We start from the raw sequence: 23,302 nt of genomic DNA, 5'->3' as shown, positions 1-23,302 counted from the left end.
TTTGCAAACTGCAGTCTGGCTTTTTTATGCCTCTGTGTCAGAAGTGGGGTTCTCCTTGGTCTCCTGCCATAGCGCTTCTTCTCATTCAGATGACGACGTATGGTTCGAGCTGTCACTGATGCACCCTGAGTCTGCACAGTCTGAATTTGCGTGGAAGTTGACTGAGGTTGTTTATCCACCATTCGAACTATCCTATGGAGAGAGAAGAGAAAGAAGAGCTGGAGAATTGTTGAGGACTAAGAAACAAAATTGTTGAAAATATCAAAAACTCAAGGGTACAAGTCAATCTCCAGAGATCTTAAAGTTCTTTGTCCACTGTGCGCAATATAATTCAAGAAGTTTAACCCTTGGGAACTGTGGCAAATCTCCCTGGACGTGGACGGAAGAGAAAAATTGAAGAAAGATGCAACGCAGGATAGTCGAATGGTGGATAAAAAACTCAGTCAACTCCACGCAAAATCAGAATGTGCAACTCGGGTGCATCAGTGACAGCTCGAACATACGTCGTCATCTGATGAGAAGAAGCGCTATGGACGAGACCAAGGAGAACCCCACTTTGACACAGAGGCATAAAAAAGCCAAAGAGAGCAGTTTGCAAAAATGTACCTGAGTAAGCCTCAATCCTTCTGGGAGAACGTTTTGTGGAAAGATGAGACTAAGGTAGAGATTTTCGGCAAAGCGCGTCATATACGTTTACAGAAAACGGGAAAGAGGCCTACCAAGAAAAGAACACAGTGCCCTACAGTCAAACATGGTGGAGGTTCAAGGATGTTCTGGGGTTGTTTTGCTTCCTCTGGCCATGGGGTGCATTGACTGTGTGCAAGGAATCATGAAATCTGGGACTATCAAAAGATTTTGGCCCAAATGTAGGGCTAGTGTCACGAAGCTTGGTTTGCGTCAGAGTGGGTGTTTCAGGGACAATGACCCCACACCTACTCCAAAAAGCACCCAGAAATGCTGTAGACAAAGCGTGGAGGATTCTGAATGGGCCATCCATGAGTCCGGATCTAAATCCCCTAGAACACCTATGGAAGATCTCAAAATTGCCGTTTGCAAGAAGGCACCCTTAAATCGTGAGAGCGGAGCGCGTTGTTCAAAAGAAGAGTGGTCCAAAATTCAGTTGAGAGGGTGTAGGAGCTTGTGATGGTTTAGGAAGCGATTGGTTTGCGTTATTTTCTCCAAAGGGTGTGCAACCAATATTAAGTGTAGGGTGCCAACATGTGTCCGACCTAATTTTTTGAGTTTGTGTAAAATTATGTCAAAAATTGCCTTTTTTTTCTGCTTTTTGTGCTGTTCCAATGCTTAAAGGTAATAACAGTGTATACCAAAACATTTGTATTGCAACTTTCTGGGAGAAAAGTGCATTTTGGAAATGTTTACAGGGGTGCCAATCATTACGTCCATGATGTATATTATATATATATATATATATATATATATATATATATATATTATGTGGTGTGTGTGTGTGTGTGGAAATTAATGACAAACTATACATTTAGAGAAGAAGAACAAGACTAGAATACATGAATGCAAAAGGGTTACAATTTTCCCAATTTGTTACTTAAGTTTTGTTGTGTTGTTCTAATTCCTTTCTATGCATCAGTTACTTTGTAGTATGGATGTTTTTTTTTTTACATATTTATTGTTTATATTAATGTTAATATGTTTTTTATATTAAAGTTTGATGTTTGCACCTTCACAGAGGCAACGACGAAACTTTTCCGATTTGATTCATAAGTATGAAATTAAAATGTATTGTATTTCTGCAGAGGCGAGGCAGCTATCGTAGTGTTAACTGTTCTTTATTATTGGAACTGAGTTAAAGTAGATTGTTCTAAAAATCATTGATCAGTGCAAACGGAACCGTAGACATGGATATAGAATATTTCCACTTTCTTGCAAATCTAATCAATTTTATTTATAAAAGGTGCTTATGGGATAATGCTGTAAATAGCAAGCATTCTGGGAGGCTGTCTGTCTGCAGGTCCAGCTGTCTATTTACAGATTCAGATTCACATCACACAGACCTGATTACACATTATAGGAAAAACAATAGTTACATTTTGAATGTGTAAAAGAAAAGAACGTACTGCTTCAGAGAGTCAAAAAGTGTTTAGAAGAAGAATGATATGTCCAACTGTCACCAGGCGTCTCAGCGAGTCCCAATGTGTCTCATTTCCCAATCCCCCTGTCAAGACATATACCAGACCAGGTCTGGTCCTGGTTGGTCCATGTTGTGTCGGGCCTAAAAAGCCCACCAATACAACAACGTGGAAACACTCCACTACAAGTCCAAGTCCTACATTCTTACTGCAGTAAAAGTAAGTATGTCTCAGGTAAATGTCTTAAAATAAGTTATATAGATCAGTGGAGATGGTGGAACTGATGTTCTGTTTTCTTCCTTCAAACAGTTTGGACCCAGAACGTAAGAAGTGAAGTGCCAGATGTCTCCTCACATCTGGAGACTTCTGGAGCGATTGTTCTGGGAGGAGACATGAGACAACAGGAGCGAATAAAGCAAAGACACAAACAGAACATAACCTAGAAACATGCTGCTGGACGTCTTCAGCTGCATTACTAGAACACCACAGCAGCCACTATGGAGGAGGGGGATCTTGTTCCAGTGATGGGATCTGACTCTGGTTCTCCCTGGTGTGTGTTTCACAGTGCGCATGAGGACAGAAACCAGTTTGGATCTGATATCAGGAGCATCAAATCAGTTATGTTGGAACAGCTCATAAAACCCATTTCTACCAACTCAGCAAGTGAACTGAGACTAAATAAACCGTAACAATCTGTCTCACACAGATGGTTTTAACAGCAATTAGATAACAGGAGTTACTCAGCTGGGCCACATGGTGGCGCTGTGGACAACTTTGTCCCAAAGTGCTCAAGTTTTATGAGAAACAAACATCCTAGATTCTCAGATCAAGAGATACTTAAAACTAAAGTGATCCATTAAGAGCTTCATGTGATGTTAAATTAGTCTCTGCTGCCTTAGTTTTTAGTGGGATTCTCCAAATGGTACAAAAGAATATTTTCCTTAAAAAAACATAAGTGAACTTTTCACCTGATGTATTGCAATGCTTTCTAACTCATTGTTTGTCTTTCAGCTCGCTGTTGATACAGTGTTAAAGTCAGTTTGTTGACTCGACTGTCAAAACCTTTTGATTTGTACAGTCCGGTCTAGGTTTGACTTTGATTCACTCAAAAAAAACGGCGTAGAGGAGAAAATGAAGGTTAACAAAGGTCATGATGATCAGAGACTGTTCCTCTATCTGTACAGGCATGTCTGAGGAACACAGAAACTCATCTCATGGGACGGAATCGTGAACTCTGAGCTCATGTGTTGGGGATCTCCTCACCTCTGTCTCCTCAGGGAGAAGATGGTCTCAGATATATTATAATATAATCAATAATATAGGTATATATACTGAGTTGTCTGCACTGTTACAGATGAACAAAGGCCTAATTAAAACAACAATCACTCCCCTCCCATGTTACCTAAACTGAGCCCAGGTGGGCCTCAATACTCACTCACTTAGCACCTGAGATCAATTAGTTGAGAGTCTTGCGTCCTAGTCCTCAGGGCTACTTTGGGATTGGGCCATTGTTAGCCTTAACTTACTGTGAGGTGTAGTGCCGTGGTTTTTACCCTTGTCTCATAGCTGCACTGATATGTCTTCTTAATCCAGTCTGGATGATACATAGAGTAGAGGTGAATTAGAGCTTCTATAATTCTTTATTATCTAAAACTGATGAAAATTGTAAAATCGGGAGTGGAGTTGGACCTTCTGACCAGATGTATATACAGCCTAAATCTGATTTTAAATGATCCTGTAATTAAAAGCTGTGTGTCCCGGTGAGTGTTTAAAGCTCTGGAGGTTAAAGAGGAACCAGAGAGGGAGCTTTTACTGGGAGTCAGGGTCATGTTGAAGGAGTCACATCAAGTCTCCACAGTTAACTGCATGCTATCAGCTCAGAGCTACAACACACCATCAATCAAGAGATGGGGCCCTAAATGTCTCTGGATAAACAGGAAGGAAGAGAAGAAGAGAAGAAGAGTAACAAAAATAAGTCTGTCTTTGCATTTGTCTCAAGGACGTGGAACTGAAACAACTGACCTGACTGAAAACAAAAGTGGTCATTTTCATTATTTTATGTGAGAAAGTCACCAAGTTATTTTTTGATTCCTAAAAGCTACAAAACCCTTTCCTCAGTGAAAGCATTATGGACAGACATAACTCTTCATTTGAGTGACATCAAAAATGTAAACATACAGAGGTAGTTCGTTAATACTATAATTCAATTGTAGAAGTAAGACAAGAGGGAACATTACAAGTAATGTACAGGATTGACATAATATATTAAGGGAGTTAATATACAAAAAAGAAATTATTTTCTCTATAATATTTAGACTTTTGAATCAGATATTTACGTGACGCTATCAAAAGTAAAGAAAGTCTTTGCTTTTGTCTTGAAGACCAGGTTATTATTCACATTTGTCTAAGAAACACCAACAAGTTTTTTCTTGTTTCTTTAAAACCTGAAAGACACTGTCTATTCGCTGTCATAACTTTTCATTTAGATTGACATCCAAAGTGTAACATATCCGGTAGTATGTTAACACTATGACATCTGTAGTGTAAGACCAGGGTGTAAACATTGCAAGTAACATTGACATAATATATTAATGAAGTTAATACACAAATGAAGGGATTATTTTTCAGAATTTTGGGACTTTTTGAATCAGATATTTACATTGACGCTAAAAAAGAAGATCAGTTTTTTGCATTTTGTTTAAAGAACCAGGATTTTTCACATTGTCTAAGAAACACCAGAAACAATCTGTGGTCCTTATTCACATTTGTCTTAAATAACGTCAACAATTTTTCTTGTTTCTTAAAGCGCGACAGTTTCTCAATACAACATAAATTACAATAATATTAGTTATTTCTGCTGTAATTAATTAAATATGATAGGGCAGAGCCGTTAATGAACATCAAGATGTACACATGCTGTAGTAGCATTAGTTAGCATTTATTATCAGTAGATTTGTTAAAACAAAAGTAGATTAAGAGAGACAGGAAACCAGCAGAGCTGCTGTACAGTCCCAGTCCCCAGTAGAGGCGATCCTGCTCCAACTCTTGGTTGGGACGTTTTGTGTTTTGGAGCGATTTGTTTGTGTGGCTCAGGTTCAGGCCGATCCCTCGTGCTGTAAAGAGACCAAACACATCTGTTTAACTCATGTGAAGAAAAAACATTTCACTAAAAGAGAAGGAAGTAGAGTCGACCGAAGGATTTCCTCTTAGCTGTGATATAAAACATACAACAGACTGAAATGAGCTATGATTTACATAAAACAGTCATCAAGTACGGTATATATATTAAACTTAGATAAAATCCAATTAATTTAATTATACTTTAATAAATAATCATGTCCACTACAGGCCCTCCTGGGCTGACGTCCCACACATCACTGAGGTGGTTGCTATGCAAACGCAGCCAAGTAGCATTTACTAGCACAGCATATCGTATTGTAAACGCCAAAGAAAGCCACACCAATATACAAACTAACGATCAAGGCAATGCAGCGCAGCAACTTCCATTATTTGAGGTAAAAATATAGGTTTTGAGAAAAGATTTGGCAGCTTTGAAGAGAGCAGAGACAACAGCTTCTGGTCTTTGTGAAAGGGCTGTCTGACGTCAGGGTTAGGTGGGAAAATGTTCTAATGAAGTGAACACTTTATTTGAAACCAGCTTGTGCTGGCAGTGTGGGAAGGGGATGAAGACTTCCCTCCGAGACATCCGTTATTAGTTGTTGTTTTACATTTTATTAATGTGTGAAAGGAATTTGAAAAGCTGCTGCTGACTGACCCCGGATACGGTGAAGGATGGACAATGGAAATTTGAATTACAGTTGTATGTGGTATATACACGACTATAAACCAATCAGATTGCTTGATTTGAGCAAATTTTTAATAATAAATCAAATACCAGTGACATTGAGCCAACATTTACGAGAGATTAGTCCATAACTTGTGAGCACATCACAAAGGTCAGTCCAGAGTCTTCAGTCCTGAGTCTGGACACATGAAGTCTGAGTCGTCCTTCTCTGAGGAGTCTTTGTCCCACTGACTCGTCCTACAAACTGTTCATCCTGAGACCTGGGACCTGACTCCTCATGGAGATGAAAAAGGACTGGATTCTTGAGATCAGTTAACAGGTCCACAGAAGATATTAAGAGAGGTGGAGGAGTGTGTAGGGTTGGTGGTGAAGGTCCACTCCAGGGTGTTGTCCTGGTTCCTCTGCCTGATAGGAGGTCTGGGTCACATTCACTACAAATGTTCCGTTGAGGAGACAGAGAGGGAAAAGTGAGGAGCAGACACACTGAAATAACTTTAAACTCCATCTACACCTGTCTCGTGGACACTTTGTCCTTCTTTGTTTAGTGGTAGTGAGAATAAAGTGAAGCTGGAAACTAACCAGAGACACAGGAGGGTCAGGATAGGAGCAGCAGGATGCTGCAGATCATCTTCTCCCTGTGAGAGGGAGGACAGAGGTGAAGGACACCAAACACTGAGCTAGAGTTCAAGTTACGGACAGAGAGAGGACTATAAAGTATGGTGGATACTTCTTCCTCTGTGGGACTATTACAGGACAGAAGAGAGGAAATACAGTCTGGTGGTACTTTTCTCTGTGGTACTTATTACAGGACAGAGAGAGGACATATACAGTCTGGTGGTACTTCTTCCTCTGTGGTATTATACAGGACAGAGAGAGGAATATACAGTCTGGTGGTAATTCTTCCTCTGTGGTACTTATTACAGGACAGAGAGAGGAAATATACAGTCTGGTGGTAATTCTTCCTTGTGGAGTACTGTACAGGACAGAGAGAGGACATATTCCAGTCTGGTGGTGATTTCCTCTGTGGTACTTATTACACATGACTGAAATAAGCAGCTACAGTGATGTATTTTGTCACAAGATGGCGCCAGTTAGTAGAGTTTAACTGAGGAGTATGGTCAGTTTTCTGCTATGACCTGAGATGATTGTGAGATTAAGCTGAGGCGGAGACTTAAAGCTGTAGTGAAACTGTTTCTACCCTGTTCTCCAGGTTCCTTGTTATCGTTCAAACTCTGACGTTGTGCTCGTTCTCCAATGATGTTGTTTTAATTATTTTTCAATGAGGTGAAACAAGGAAGGTGTGTGTGTGGTTCTGATTAGCAAAGTTGCAGGAAAGTTAGAGGTGGGTCTGGGAGGGGGGTGTAGCTAGTGATAATCAGGTTATACGCATTATACCCACTAAGAAAGTCCAGGATTCTATACACCACTTTAAAAATGCCCAAGGACACGTGACTATACTTTCCATATATGCTAGTTTTTTATATATGTATTTGAAATACCACTGTGTTTTCTGCGGGTAGGTTAAATAAAAGGTATTTCCACCGTTCAGTGGTTCAAAAATGAAAAAAAACAGCCTCAGAATACAGGAAGTCTGTGATGCTCAAAATGTCCCTGGGGGAGGACAGACCCCCCACATATGCTCCTATTTTTATATAGTAGCCTACAGTATCCCCACTGAAATACGTTATACCACACCACTGCCAAAGACGTGTTAGACAGTCCACATTGTCTGCTTTGACCAGAAGCGCTTTGGGAGAGTGCAGGGATTAGGCTACCTTCCACTCTCCGAAAGCAGTTTCCCCCTCTCTGACTGTCTGCATGGCTGTTAACAGGTTTCACTCATTCAAACGCCTGACTCAAACATGTAGTGGGTTGGTTTGAAACAATAAGCTCGGGTGATGAGCCAGGTCTGCAGAGAATCGTTAAGCTTCCAGCAGATCTCAGAGCCTTCATGAACAGGAAGGGACGAAACACTGGGTATATTCCGATTTAATAAAATATAATCAGACCATACTCTAAGCTGGTACCCAGTCTATAGTGGGGTTTAATTATGACAGAGTAGATTCAGAATGATTACATCAGAGCTGGTGCTGTTTTAATAACAGAATGGAGAGCAGTCTCCTACTTTACAGGCCGATGTCGTCTAAGTTTAACCCACTTCTTCAGAGAAGCAGCTGATTCTCCGTTTTAAATTAAATAAATCATTTAGGAGAAATTTTTGTCATTTATTAATCAGATTAAAAAGCTGACTCAAATCAGTTGACTTGTTTTAATTTTGTTCCTTATTGAACTATTTTGTCAGTAGGATTATGAATTTTAATTTATTTTTCAGACGTTTTATGATTTCCCAGGCTAGCCCAGTGACAGGACAATGACAGGAACAAAGTGTTCATTTTGTTTAAACTTCTTCTGATATTGAGACGCAACGGCTGACGTGTTTTCAATAACAAACATGTTCAGAGTTCTTCAGCAACAGAGGACTCAGTGTCATAAATACAATAAGTTATTATCTGGATTAAATCACATTACTAACGTGTTCAAACTGAACCATGTTGACATCATTCCCATTATTCACCTGGACAATACACTTACATATACTAGGTTATTAATAACTAGAATTGTTATTTATGATGTAATAATTTTGCAATAACAGCAAAACAAATATGTCTAATATCAGAATCAAATAGGTTATTGAGTAGAATTAATAAACTTATTTGGACTATCTGAAAGACTTTAGAAAGCGGAGGACAGGACAGAGCAGCTGTTTGAGTCCTTACTTGAGTTGATCCTTCACACAGAGCCTCAGCTGAACTGGTAAGACTCCTAAAAACAGCCCCGGTCACTACAACCACCAGATAAGGAGGCCTGGTCCAGACCGGGAGAGGGACACTGGCAGAAGACACGTCCTCAAAAACAACTTTAACTAAAATCCCCAAAGTGGATAAAACAGGAAGAAAAATTCAATCATGTCGACTCTCTGCTGGTGAAAAGCAGTCTGGACTCCCCGCAGCAGCAGTGGTGTAGCGAAAGTTTTTATCTTCTTCTTATACTATATTCGTCCTAGGACTATTACCCGACCCAAAGCAGAGTGATGGTTCTCTTGTTCTAGGGTAATCTGGGAGCCGATTGGTCGTTGGTCAAGCTCCGCCTTTCACGAATGGCAGCCTATGAAAAGGAAATGAGAAGTCTTTGCACAGTGAACTTAGCGATCGTTTTTACCGGCAGGCCTGCTGTTCATGTACGTAGCCTACATAGCCTACTACAGGTCTCCAGCTCCGCTCCATAGGAGACCTCACAGATCAGCCTGGGAAATATAGCATAACGCAGTGTTTTGGTGAGATGATGATTGACCCTGATGTGTTTGTGTTACTGCTTTGATATTTAATGTGTGTTTTTTAACATGAGACTTTCCCTGTGGAGAGAGTTCTGTTTCTGATCTGTTAATAGATCATGTGTCGGTGACTCTTCACCCCGTTCCTCTCTGCAGCACCCTGTTGCCCCTCATCCTGACCTCCGTGTCTCTGGCTGGACTCCAGCAGCAGTAACAGTGGTGAGAATGGACAAGGATGCGGTTAAGAGACTGTATAGGAGCAGAACGCTGAAAGAACCAGGTTACACCGGGCGTTACCCTTTGTGCTCCCCCCTTTTCTAGTAGACTGGTTACTGTTTCGTTACCACGCCTCCTCGGTAAAGGTACTTAAATAGCTCTAAACACGACGAGGGCACAGAAGAGTGAAGTGCGCGTGAGAGGATGTTTTCCCAGCATGCGTTCATATGAACCCAGCCACTCATAGGTCAGGTTGGTTGGTTAAATTTCAGCAATGCTTTTTGTTATAAATCGGTTTATTTGTTTTTGTTTTTAATGTAGGCTATAGCCTACTCAGAGGTTCAGTCTCGTCTCCTTCGGCCCCACACATTTAGCCCTGAATGTATTTTGAAGAGTTGACTGATAAATAGAAACAGGACGTCGTTAGTTCCCTCTCACTGTAAAAAGCTGCAGTCGGTGTCATGGACGCGCTGGAGTAGACATGCTGCGAGATGTGTTGCGTTTAAGCCGTGGCTTCTACTAGTAGTTTGGGTTTTCCCTCCTGATGTATGAGCAGTGTGCAGCCTCCCCTAACTTTCTAACTGTCTCATCCAGAGACCAGAAGACCCAAACAGGGTCTGAGTCAGTCAGGAGGTTGAGATCTACCGTGTATCAGATAAATCGTATTGCACAGCAGACTATGGTGAAGGTAGATATTTTATGACTATAGTGACTTTATCTTGTAATAACCAACTGTATTTTTTCAAAAGTATCCCGACTCTTCAAACCTCAGAGAACACACTGGGATGGTTATATTTTGAATGTGCTTAAAGTTTTGGACATAAGCAGAAATCTTGCTCCAACATCGTAAACTGTACCGTCAGTTGTTATTAATAAATTAAAATGAATAAAATGAAGGGCAACCCGGATAGCTCAGTGTTGGTAGAGCGGGTACAGGGTGCATGTATAGAGGTTTACGTCCTCGACGCAGCCGGCGCATGTCACTCCCCTCTCTCTCCCCTTCATATCTTCGAATGTCCTGTCAATAAAGGCCTAAATGCCACAAAAATATCTTAAAATAATGAATCATGATGGGTGATTATTGTCATGTCATTAAGGAGGTTGCATCATACATCATATCATCCGTCATGTATTCTTACAGAAGAAAAGTCCATCTCAAGGAGAATAAATCAAAAGAAGGCCTAAGAGTCTTTAAAAAAAAAAAAAAATTGTGTGTTTATATTGGGATTCAATGTTTCCCTTTACAAGATATTAAGGCATATTGATCCATAAAAAGATAGAAATATGGCATAAAAGTCACCAAAATGGAGGGAAATGAAAGTGTTAATGCTAAAAAAGATCTGGGGGTGGAACTGGTTTGTCGATTGTGTGATTATTTCTATAAAGCCTTGAGAAAGTGATTTGAGCTCAAATGGATAATCCTGGTTAAAAAAAAATAACACGTTAGTATGTTTGTTGATCCTATGATAATCTGCAGCTTTTAAAGTTATATATCATAGATTTAGACCTATAATAGTTTTCAGAAGACGAGGGCTTAATTAACAGCAAGTTGGAGAAAAAGACCAAGTCAGAGTTTAGAATGATAACAGGAACCTGTAAAGTCCGTTGAGAAACGTTAAACTGCAGATTTTAGTCTCCATCCCCTGATTTAACCTGGATCTATAATCTCAGATCATATCTCATACCTCCTCCTTCTTCCTCAGTGAAATCTCTCCTAACGTGGCTCATCTTGTGACAGAAATACATCACTGTATCAACCAGTCAACTGTAGAATATTAATCCCACACCACACAGCCCCAAGAAAATACTAGTTCCCCGTTGTTGTCAGGTTACAACTCAAAACATCAGCAAAATGAACACAAACAAAAAAAAAAAGTGGATGAAGGACATCTTTCCTTTTAAATTCTCCGTAAGTGAATCAGTGACCGTGTTCTTTCATCAGTTTAGTCAACTTGTTAGACAGATCTGAATATTGAACTACTCGCCTCTATTCCACACAGGCTACAGCTAATATTTGCAATTTAACCCTTTTTAATTTAAGCTTCTACCAGACTTAATATACAGCGTTCACTTTAACACTAGAGCTTTAACATTTTTAAGCATCAAAGAAAAGTGCCGGTGGAACCAGCGACTGATGAGATGTAACCTTGCCTCAAAACCATTAGTCACGGGTATACACCTTAAAATAGAAAAACCTTAAAGCAAGAAGACATCTGTGTTACTTGACCCAGTTCTGTCCTGCCTTGGTTGAACCGGATCGTGGTGGTCTGCAAGAGAACTTTTTACCAGCGTTAACCTTTTTGTTTGTATTGTGCACTTTTAAACTGAAATGTACTGGGTTCTGTTTTATTATGGCTGTAATTTCGTCTCTCTGTCGTTGTTTTGTCACCCTTGCCATCAGATATATATAATATACCTCATCGGGGGAAGAGGAAAATAGGACAAAGAAGACAGTAACACACACACTGGACTCACATACACACCTGGACACTTGAACACTGACACTTGACTGATAATTATGGCAAAAATTAATTTAGGTAAACGTTTTTTATAGCAAAGGTTCTTAGTGTATATTACTTTATTGTGGTCTTTATATTGCCTTCTATACTGTTTTCTTGCTAAAATGATGCTGGAAATTTCATTTCAATGGAAAAGACATGAAAGACAAGGCAAGTCTCTTAGCTGTGAGGAGTTACAGTAACGTGTGTTAATGAGGAAGAGGAGACATGTGTATATACTGTATGTGTACAGGCAAAAGTTTGAACACACCTCCTTTTTCAAATGGTGTTCCTTTATTTCATGACTATATACATGTAGATTATCACTGAAGGCATCAAAACTATGAATGGACACATGTGGAATTATGTACTTAACAAGAAAGTGTGAAATGATTGAAACATGTTATGTTCAGATTCTTCACAAGTAGCCCCTGTGCTTGGTGTCTCAATGATCTTCATGAGGTAGTCCCGAAATGGTTTTTCAATCACAGGTGGGACTTGTCAGGGTTAATTAGTGGAATTTCTTGCCTTATTAATGGGTTGGGCCATCAGTTGTGTTGTGCAGAAGTCAGGTGATACACAGCACAGCCTATTGGGACAACTGTTAGACTCATATTATGGCAAGAACCAATCGTGAGGGTAAAGAGAAACAACTGGCCATGCAGATGGAAGGCAAAAGGACAACAACGTGCTGAGCATCTCTGGGAACTCCTTCAGACCTTCTGCTCAAAGTGGTCAACAGAACTATCTGAGGCGTGGTGCCCTATCTTTCAGCTGTCATTTGACAGTTACTGTTCCAGATCTGGAAGAAGTCTGTATAATCTCGTGACCAAAGCTAATAAGGATTTTGACCTGTTGCACTACATGCGGAGGTAATGAAGTGTTTTGAGGAGAGAAATGCGAACTTACCACAAAGACTTAGACAAGAAGAAACTCTTTGTGTCGTTCCTTTATAGTTTGCATTTAGGGATGGGGTAGTAATGGGGAGCCATCATTACAGTGTCTCATTTAATAAGGAACGCACTTAGAAGATTCTGAAGCTATGCACGTGTTTTGTTTGCTGATTTAGTTCTGCTTTGATACGGTCGCCTCATTGCTAGTTTAGAGGCTCGCCGACATGAAGTTATCCTGAATTATCAAATGGTTTTATTCTCTTTAACAAATATGTCACAACAAGTGAGGGTAAATGCACACTCTCTAAAATTAAAAATATTGTAGGAAAGGGGTACCTCAAGGAGCTGTTAGCTCCCCTTTCTGTTCACACTTATACTAACGAGTGTAGACATAGGAAGTCTAACAACTATGTCATAAAAGTTCTGATGCACAAATTATTTTAGTTATGCATTTGCGGGATGCCCTTCAGCTTATACAGGGAGATTGACCCTTTAAGAATGGTGTGGCAGAAATCATCTCATCCTTAATAATACAAAACAAAAGAGATGATAATTGATCCCGAGCAGTGCGTGCCCATGACAAGTTATCATTGGAGATAGAGAAATCGAGCAAGTAACTCTCTTATAAGTACTTGGGTATACAAATTAGATAACCAACTAAAAGGAAATGTTATGTGACCATCTGTTGTGCCAAATTGGCGCAAAGACTGCATTTTCTCCGCAGATTGAGATGGTAGGGTGAGTACAAGATCCTGACTTATTTTATAATTGTATACTCGGAAAGTCTGATCAGATATGATATGCATCCTGTTGTGGCACCCTTACATCCAATGCAAAACAAAATAAGATAACTAATAAAAGAAGCAAGAAGGTTATGGGGAAGAAAGACTACACTCCCTTCAGACCATCTTTGAAAAAACAGTGTTCTCCCAGACTCAGGAAATCCTGAAGGACCCTTCCAATTTTGCCCTGGAATACAATGTTTTCCTTCGGGGGGGGTTAGAGCTAGGAGATGAAAAGTATCGCTATGGGCTGTCTTCGTTCCAACTTCGATAGCGCTCTAAATAAACAATTGGCTGCGGAACAAAATAGCTTGAAGCACTTACGGCCTTAATTAGTTATTTTAATCATAGTCTAATTTTTGTGTAGTTAATTTTTATTAACCAGATCTTCATGAGATTGTTATATAGAATAGTGGCGGGAACTTTGGTTCTGTCATATTTGTTTCTTCTTTAGTGCAATTAACAAGAATTATGTTTTTATTATACGGTTGTTATGACTTGGTAATTCAATGACTGACAGTGGAGGGTCATGATACTTGTGTAATGTAATGTAATGTAGGGTGGATTGTATGTTGTATGGAGTGTAAAGTCTATGTGTTATTGATGTTTACAGCAGCCTTATGTAGCACTGATGCCCAAGACAAATTTTCCTCAGGGGACAATAAAGTGATCTTGAAGACTGGGGGAAACATTTCAGGTGACACCTCTGAAGCTCGTTCAGGAGAATGCCAAGAGTGTGCTCAAGCAGTAATCAGCAAAGGGGGGCTACTTTGAAGAAAAAATAAATAGAAGACATTGTTCAGTTATTTTACACTTTTTTAAGTACATAATGACACATTCATAGTTTGATGCCTTCAGTGATATCTACATGTAAATAGTCCTGAAAAATAAAAGGACTGATGAATTAGAACACTACAGTAGGCTATATATATATATATATATTATATTATATATCTATATTATATCTGCAGTAGGCTATGTGCCAGTGTTGTTTTCAATAAAAAACTTTACACCAAAACGAGCCAACCACTTCTCCATGTTGATAAGAGCATTAAAATGAGAATAAATAATGGGGACAATAAGAAATCAGGGACATTTAGATAGATAAACATGTGTTATCAATTGCAAATTAACCAGGACATTATGCATAATATAAATAAATATTTAATATTTGAAAATTGTAAATAAGGCTTCCATTGACCCAGATGTCAAACAGCACAAAATTAAAGCAGTTTTGGGAAAATGAACATCACTCATCCTATCAATCATCTGTCTATGTCCTCTGTCTACTCATGATATGGTTGGATGTACAATGCAATTATGTTCTCTTTTAAGTATTTCTATTCTAAATTAAACTATTTCTATGAGAGATGTCCTGATTCTTCGGGTGTGAAACGTTGAAACCTCAGACACAATACCAGAGAATTGACTTCCTGGGGTGAACATACTGGATCTAGACTGACGCCTCCCAAACCATCGGCACTCAACTGTCCTTTTTGTTCTGTTCAGGTTAGAGCAGATTTTAAGGTTTTGCTTTTAACGTACAAAATAGGGAATGGCTTTTGCCATTGTATTTGTCTGATCTTTTAAATTCCTACGTGCCTTCACGGCTCTGCTGCGCTCCCACGGGTCAGGACTTTTACGGTACCAAAGGTTAGGAAGAAAGCGGTTGGGGAGCGAGCCTTTTCTTTTCGTGCTCCAAGTAATGGAACAGTCTTCCGCAGCAGATTTAGATTGGCATGCTCAAACTGAGGTTTTTAAATCAAAGCTTTATTATTACTGCTGCTAGTGGTTTTGAATGTTCATTATCTTGGAGTCTTGTTAGAGTGATTTTACTTTTAAATGGTGTTGATTTACATTTTATGTATTCTTTGATTTTAAGTTGTATTATTTTGTAAGTACTGATTGAAAGCCCTCTATGAATATATTATTATCATTATAATTATTATTTTTTAAAAAGTAACATGACTTAATGTCTTATAAGATGACTATTAAAGGTTGAGGAAGTGCTGCCTCACATTCAGGTGGCGCCTCTTACAGTGTCTTGCATTTTCTCTGTCAGCTATCAGTCTGAACACGTTGTGAGACATTATGGAAACGGCAGACTTGCGTGGCTTTTATGTGGCTCAGGTTTGAGTTAGTGTTCTGAACTTGTTTCTGCAACAGACAGAGAGGTAAAAGTCAAGATTACACACACACACACCGGCAGGGTTGTTGCAGTTGTGTTTGTTTAAAGTTAGGTGTGGGAGAGATAAGGGAGGACTCTACACTGCAGCAGGGTGTGTTCAGGGCTCAGCATGTAGTCCTGTTGGAGTCCTTTTAGCAGTGTTGAGTACGGACAGAATCAAGACTATGAGTGTCTTCACTTTAAGAACCAAACCAGGAGACCAGAGGACAGGTCCAGTGTGTCTCTGTCTTCTCTGCACAGACAGCCAGTAAAGAGTAATGAAACACCCCCCCCCCCCCCCATGCTCTGCTAGTGCATGATGGGAAAACTTCTCCACTAATCTAACGAAGTTATGGAAACTTTTCTTATGTTATTAGTAGAGAGCAGTAGAATACCCTCATCTTAAACCTCCTACACAAAGTCAAAAACCAGATCCCGTTAGATGAGAAGAAGCCCCTTGATCCTAAACTTCGGATCTGTAAGTACACAGCAGTCGCACCCGGGAGAGAACTAATAAATGTTAGCTTGTGTATTGGTTAACTTTCTTGAGTACATTTGGTGTAACAGGTTACCACACAGAGAAGAGTCATCAACATCTTTCTAATATAAATAGAGAAAAGTTTACAATATGAACTGTGTGTAATATAATGAATGAAATTGAAAAGTTAGAAACAACATCCACCAGTCAGCGAGGACATGAGAGTTGGAGCAGAGATCTGAGGATCTTTAAGCTGTTGATGGTTTTCAATAACAACATATCAGGTTTAAGCAGCAAATTTCCCGAGTTCTTCCAGGAGCAGATGAATCAGTGTGATAAATACATAAGTTATATCGGATCAATCACATTACTAAGGGTTCAAACTAAACATGTGACATATTCACATGTATTCACTGGACAATACACTTCATAAACTACTAACATAAAAACTAGTATTGGTATTTATAATGAATCTTTGCAATAACGAAACAATCGTCGTATCAGATCAAAAATAGGTTATTGAGTATAATTTTAACTTTTAACTTTGTTTGAACAAAATTAACTGCAGCTCATGTTGGAATCTATCTGAAAGACTTGAAAGAAAGCAGAGATGATAGCATGAACGGGCGTTACCCTCAGTGCGTTAAGAGCTTAGGAAAGTTGTTAAAAGTATTGAAAAAAGTGTCATCGCAAATCTTATAAAAACTGTAAGAACAATACATAAAACAAAAGTTATCAATGATTGTTTTTTGTCCTTGCCAAAATTCAAGGAGTCGACCCCTGCTACAGTTGTTTTATCTCCTGCCCTTTCCCGGGCTGCAAAAGACACATGGGTGGGGTCATGCAGTCAAATGTGGGGGAAATATCCGAAGTGTGGGGTTGTAGGCATGATGTGTCATCATCTAACCTCCCTTGAAACTTGAAGCTCATTTGATTTTTAGTAGTTTTTTTACATACTGGTATTAGGTACAATAATCACAAATAAAGACTCAGTTTGGGTTAAAAAACAACAGGTGTCAGTAGATATGCTACATTATAAGTCAAAGTACTTTTATTGTTCTCCCTAAGGAGAAATTTGGTTGGACACTGAGCAACTTCCAGCTGCAAGAGTTACAGACACGACGACAAGCACGGGGTTAAAAACAATTAAAAGACAAAATGTACAGTAACATCTGGGCGACTGAGGGCCTGTGCAATTGCAGATTTACGATTGTCTATACTAAATAAGATGAAAGCAACTTCCAAAACAGAACCAAATTCATTATCCATCACAGCTCACAGATATAACATTAAAAATATTCAAGTCAACATTCATCTCTGCTCATATGAGCGTTACTGCGATAGGGACAAATGAGGGTTATACCTGTTATATTTACACAGGGAACCCTGTACCCTCTTCCTGAGGTCAACGGCTTCAAACGTGAAACAAAACGAGAGTTATCTATTACCAATTAACATCCAAGGCTCCAAACAATTAAATAGAATTGAGACTGCATTGATTTAGGTGTGTGAGGGTTGGTGGATTAGACAGAAGTTAAGAGATAATGATGTGGCGTTCTCCAGTAGAGTTTAACACACATTTGATTTAGATCCTACTAAAACCTGATCCACATAAAAAGTTGCTCTATGAGACTTTAACAGCAGCCTGTAACTTTAGAAGACTTGTTTCATATGAAAAGCAGAGGTTGTTGTGTGTTGTATGTTGTAAGGCTGGTGTTTATAGAAATAGCACACTTTATGTGTTAGGTACTACTTGAATCAGATGTTGGCGATTTTGCATCTCAACAACTAAGTTCCTGTATTCGGATACACTTTAGGGTGGAAAATACTTCCTTGTTTAGCAATGTGAAGAAGAGAAACAGATGACAATTAAATTACAGTACTCAAAGATATAATGGAAAGTATGTTGTTACTGTTCACTGGCATTTTCAGATGGAATCTCTGGAGCTCAGTGGGGCTACACTGTGTATAACCGGAGGTATCACGTAGACTACACCACCATCGCCGACTGCATTGACTTCCTGCAGCTTTTATTGACTAAACCCGAAAGAAACCAAGCTCACCCTATTTCTAATTGAGGTTTCTGGGGTTGCGCATGCTCCAGTTAACTCACAACTTTTCATGTTCTCTTCAGCTGAAACTCTCTAACTGGCGCACCTTTTGACAGAAACACATCACTGTAGCTGTTATTGTCAGTTCATGTGTAATAAGTACCACAGAGGAAGAAGTACCACCAGACTGAGAATGTCCTATCTCTGTCCTGTAATAAGTACCACAGAGGAAGAAGTACCACACAGACTGTATATGTCTCTCTCTGTAGTAATAAGTACCACAGAGGAGAAGTATCACAAGACTGTCTATGTCCTCTCTCTGTCTGTAAAGTACCACAGAGGAGATACCACCAGACTGATATGTCCTCTCTCTGTCCTGTAATAGTACCACAGAGGAAGAAGTACACCCGCCGGTTACAGTGAGGAAAATAGTATTTGAACCCCTGATATTTTGCCGTTCCTCTTGAGAAATCACGTGAGGGTCTGAAATGTCATCGTAGGTGCATGTCCACTGTGGAGACATAATCCTAAAAAAAAATCACAAGTCTGATTTTTTAACTATTTTGTATGATACAGCTGCAATAAAGTATTTGAACACCTGAGAAAATCAATGTTGATATTGGGTACAGTAGCCTTTGTTTGCAGTTCAGAGGTCAAACGTTTCTGTAGTTTTTCACCGTTTGACACCCTGCAGAAAGGGTTGGCCCACTCCTCCACACAGATCTTCTCAGGTCAGTCAGGTTTTGGGCTGTCGTGGAACACACGGAGTTGAGCTTCCTTCAAAGATTCTCTATTGGGTTTAGGTCTGGAGAATGCCTAGGCCCCCCAGAACCTTGATATGCTTCTACAGAGCACTCATGGTTCTCCTGGCTCTTGTCTTCGGGTCTTGTCAGGTGGAAGACCCAGCCCTGACCCATCTTCAATGCTCTGAGGAAGGAGGTTGGTGCCCCAAAATCTCGCAATACATGGCCCGGTCCTCCTCTCTTGTACAGTGCAGTCGCCTGTCCCATGTGCAGAAAAACCCCCCCAAGCATGATGCTACCCCCCCATGCTTCACGTAGGGATGGTGGTCTTGGGATGGTACTCCTAATTATCCTTCCAAAAACAGTAGAGGAATTATCGACCCAAAAAGTATAATCTTGGCTACATACTGAGCAATGACTTTCCTCCAATGACTCCTCTGGATCCTCCAGATGGTCGTTGTGCAAACTTAAGGACGGGCCTGGACATGGTCTGGTTTTACGCAGGGAAACGCTTTGTGCCATGGCTGATTTAAAAAACCATGATGTCTCCGTGTTTACCAACAGTTAACCTTAGAAACAGTGGTCCCAGCTCGTTTCAGGTCCTGGGACAGCTCCTCCCGGTGTAGTGCTGGGTGAGTTCTCACCGTTCTTATGATCATTGAGAACACACAAGGTGAGAAGCCGCATGGCAGCACCAGATACAGAGGAGATGGGGACAGTAGTTTAGATTTCTTCCATTTCTAATGATGCTCCAAACGTGGAAATTTTCTACCAAGTGATTGGACAGTCCCTTAGCATTTCCAGTTTGGTAGGTGGGACAATTTTGTCTCGTGTCTTTGGAAGCTCTTGGTGATTGGCCCATGTTGTAGTTGGATTCTTAATGATTGTATGGAGTGGACATGTGGCTTTGAGTTACGACCTCAAACAGGTGCATCTAATTTAGGATAATAAAATGGGGGGGGGGGGACATTTTGGAAGCAGACTAACAGGTCTTTGAGGGTCAGATTGTAGCTGATGGTCAGGTGTTAAGTACTTATTTGCAGCTTGTATTATACAAAATAAATAGTGAAAAAACATAGATGGGTGGAGTTCTTGATTTGTTTTTTGAGGCTTAGTCTCTCACAGTGGACATGCACCTACAGATGACAATTCCGACCTCTCTATGATTTCTAATGGGAGAACTTGCAAAAATAGGTTTAGGGGGTTGAACTAAATTATTTTTCTCACTATCTTTAAAGTTGTGTAATAAAAAGATATTTGGTAAGGTTCTCTGACTTGGATATAGTCTCTACTTTGTTAGTGTGAGTTTTGATTGGTGTTACTCCCTGGCTTCCCTAGCTAAACACTTTAAAGGTCCAAACACTGACCATGAAGAGTTTGGTAGGTGAGGAAGAAGGATTTTAATTCTATTCTGGATTTTTACAGGAAGCCAAATGCAGAGAAGCTAAAACAGGAGAGATGTGGTTCTTCTTCCTGGTTCTGTCAGAAACACGTGACTGCAGGCATTGACGCTGAAGAGTCTTTTATGGACTTTTTGAGGCAGACTTATAATAAAGAATGCAGTAATTCAGCCTAAAAGTACAAATACATGGAATAGGTTTTTCGCCATGCATTTTTAGACCGAACTATTTATTGTTACATTTGTGGTGACGGGGTACATTAACGTGATATTATGGTGGGACGCGCCCCGGTAACATTAAGGTAGAAGTTAGGTTGGGAACATTTTTCTGTTACTCCCCGCAAACTATAAATAAACATATGGTATCTGGAAAGGACGGGATCCAAGATTAAACTAAAAAAAGCAAATACACAATAAGATTCATGACAAACAATCAGGGAACATCGGACGTGAAGGCAGCCAGGGTATGGCAACGACTCAGTGAAACATAGCCTCCCACTGGCCTTTCTAGGTAAATAAAAAAAACTATCATGGAGTTACTGTATTAACATGCACACTGTTTACTTTCACTTTTCACGTCACACAAGAGCTGCAAAGTGCCTCCTCTTGGGCGAGAGCTGAGTGAAACGGTAGGACAACATTATACAACCTTTCTTGTGTTCAAACAAGAAGTATTTATTACAGAATAGAGAAACTGTCTATCATAACTCGGGAGGACACCTTTTTAAACAGTTCTCGCTGCTCGCTCTTATTCAAAACCAGTAAGTAGAAAAAACAGTTTCATGAAATTCCCAGTTGTTTTTATTGTGGCCATAAACTGTGGACCTCTTGTTTATTAGGACGGACCCAACTTGTTAAATACTCGCGAGTAGAAAATGAGTCAAAACTAATTTTATATTTGGTGTTCTTATTGAAAACTATTTATTAGCAAAAACCTTCCTCCAGGATTGATCTTATACATATTGGATCTTCAGTGATACATGACAGGACAACGTGTTTGTTTTATACTTTGTTTTGGCTTTTTCTCCTCATGATTAGTTCAATTGTCTCCAGTGTCAAGTTCCTATGAAAGGCGGACTTTTTTTCCCTTTAAGTCTTCAAAGCTCCAATAACAAACCTAATTAAAATATATATCATGTAATAAATATGAGTTTTCCCCATAAAATAATCCTTCAAACTGTCATTATCAAACAAAAATATGTCATGATCACGTGTATGATATATTATTTCAAGACTTGTGGGGTGGCTGTGGCTCAGTGGTAGAGCGGTTGCCTGCCAATCGAAAGGTTGGGGGTGTATGGGCAAGACACTGAACCGCTGACTCATCGGAAGTATGATAGTGTGTGAATGGTGACTGTTTCTGTATGATGTAAAAGCGCTGCGTAGGTCGTTTAAGACTAGAAAAGCGCTATATAAATACAGCCATTTACATTTACATTAGATACCTAGAAATAAGATTATGGGGAAGTTAAGCATTGTTGATAATAAAGACACATGGTAGACATGTGACAAATTGTGTGTAATTTCCAGATCAGTCTGTGTCAGTGTGTTGGGAATGTGTTGCTGACTGAGATGCAGACAGAACCGTTTTTCAGAGGAGGTTTCCCAGAAACCTTCATCATAACCTGGCTATTCTGTTCTGCCCGTTGGGAGGAGTTTTGTGGTACACAGTTCTGGCAACATCTGAAAAAACACACACGAAAGGTTAGGATGGTATTTTCAAAAATATTCCACTTTTGTGATGTTGCAACTTTATGATTGAAACCTTTAAATTTCAGTTTTCTTCATCAATGAAACAACCCAGAAAACAGTCAGAGTGTACGTAACAGCTGGTAACACAGAGTATATGTCCTCCTCTCTGTCTGTTTAATAAGTACACAGTAGGGAAGAAGTACACAAGACTGTATATGTCCTCTCTCTCTGTAATGTGTACTAGTAAACACAGGGAAAGATAGTACCACGGACTGTATATGTCCTCTCTGTCCTTGGAATAGTTACACAGAGGAAGAAAGTAGCACCAGACTTTATAGGTCTCTCTCTGTTGTATAATTACCACAGAGGAGAAGTACCACCAGATGTATATGTCCTATCTGTCCGTGATAAAGTACCACAGAGGGAAAGAAGTTCACCAGAGGTTAGATTGTCCTCGTCTGTTCTGTAATAAGTACTACAGAGGAAGAGTATCACCAGAGTTATCTGTCTCTTCTCGGTCCTGTACTAAGTCCACAGAGGAGACGTATACCAGCATGTATATGTCTCTCTCTCTGCTGTATAAGTCCCCCCGCGGAAGAGTACACCAGACTGTCTATGTCGTTGTCCGGTCCTAAGTACCCAGCGGAAGCCGTATCCCCAGCTTTATCTGTCGCTCTTGTGTCCTCCAGTACCCAGGAAGCCGTCACGAGCGCTGTATCTGTCTCTCTCTGCTCTGTCCTCCGCTACCACCCAGCGGAGACCCCGCTCACACCCAGACCAGCACTCCCCCTGCCCCTTCTCCCCCCCCTCTGTCTTTTGCTTCCGTGACTTGCGCTCAACCTGTCGACCGCGTGGTCTCTCACACTCAAGACTCCTATTCCACGGGCCGGCGATGATGCCCGCCATTCGCTGCTCCTCATTGACCATCCTGCCTGTCTCTGGCCCTACGTTTCCAGCTCACCTCCTCTTTGCTCCCCTACCCTCTCCCCCCCGCTCGCGCGCACTAACCTGTCCCGCGCCACCCTACCCCCCTGTGGACCGAGCGTGCCCCGCCTTTAAAGTTGTCCGGTGTCTGTTCTCCCTTTCCCCTCGGCTCTCCCCCGGCCACTTTGTAGTGCTGGGACCCCGACTCCTCAGGCCGA

At 40.2% G+C, this 23,302-nt stretch overlaps 1 protein-coding gene across 1 annotated transcript in view; it reads right to left on the bottom strand.

Moving 5' to 3' along the window:
* LOC116707340 (uncharacterized) overlaps nucleotides 1–23,302 on the bottom strand; it is a 217,341-nt gene that overhangs the window by 164,496 nt on the left and 29,543 nt on the right. The window lies entirely within an intron of this gene.

This window comes from Etheostoma spectabile, chromosome 19, assembly GCF_008692095.1.
Source record: "Etheostoma spectabile isolate EspeVRDwgs_2016 chromosome 19, UIUC_Espe_1.0, whole genome shotgun sequence".
Taxonomy (NCBI): domain Eukaryota; kingdom Metazoa; phylum Chordata; class Actinopteri; order Perciformes; family Percidae; genus Etheostoma; species Etheostoma spectabile.
This window is presented reverse-complemented; position numbering and strand designations above follow the sequence as displayed.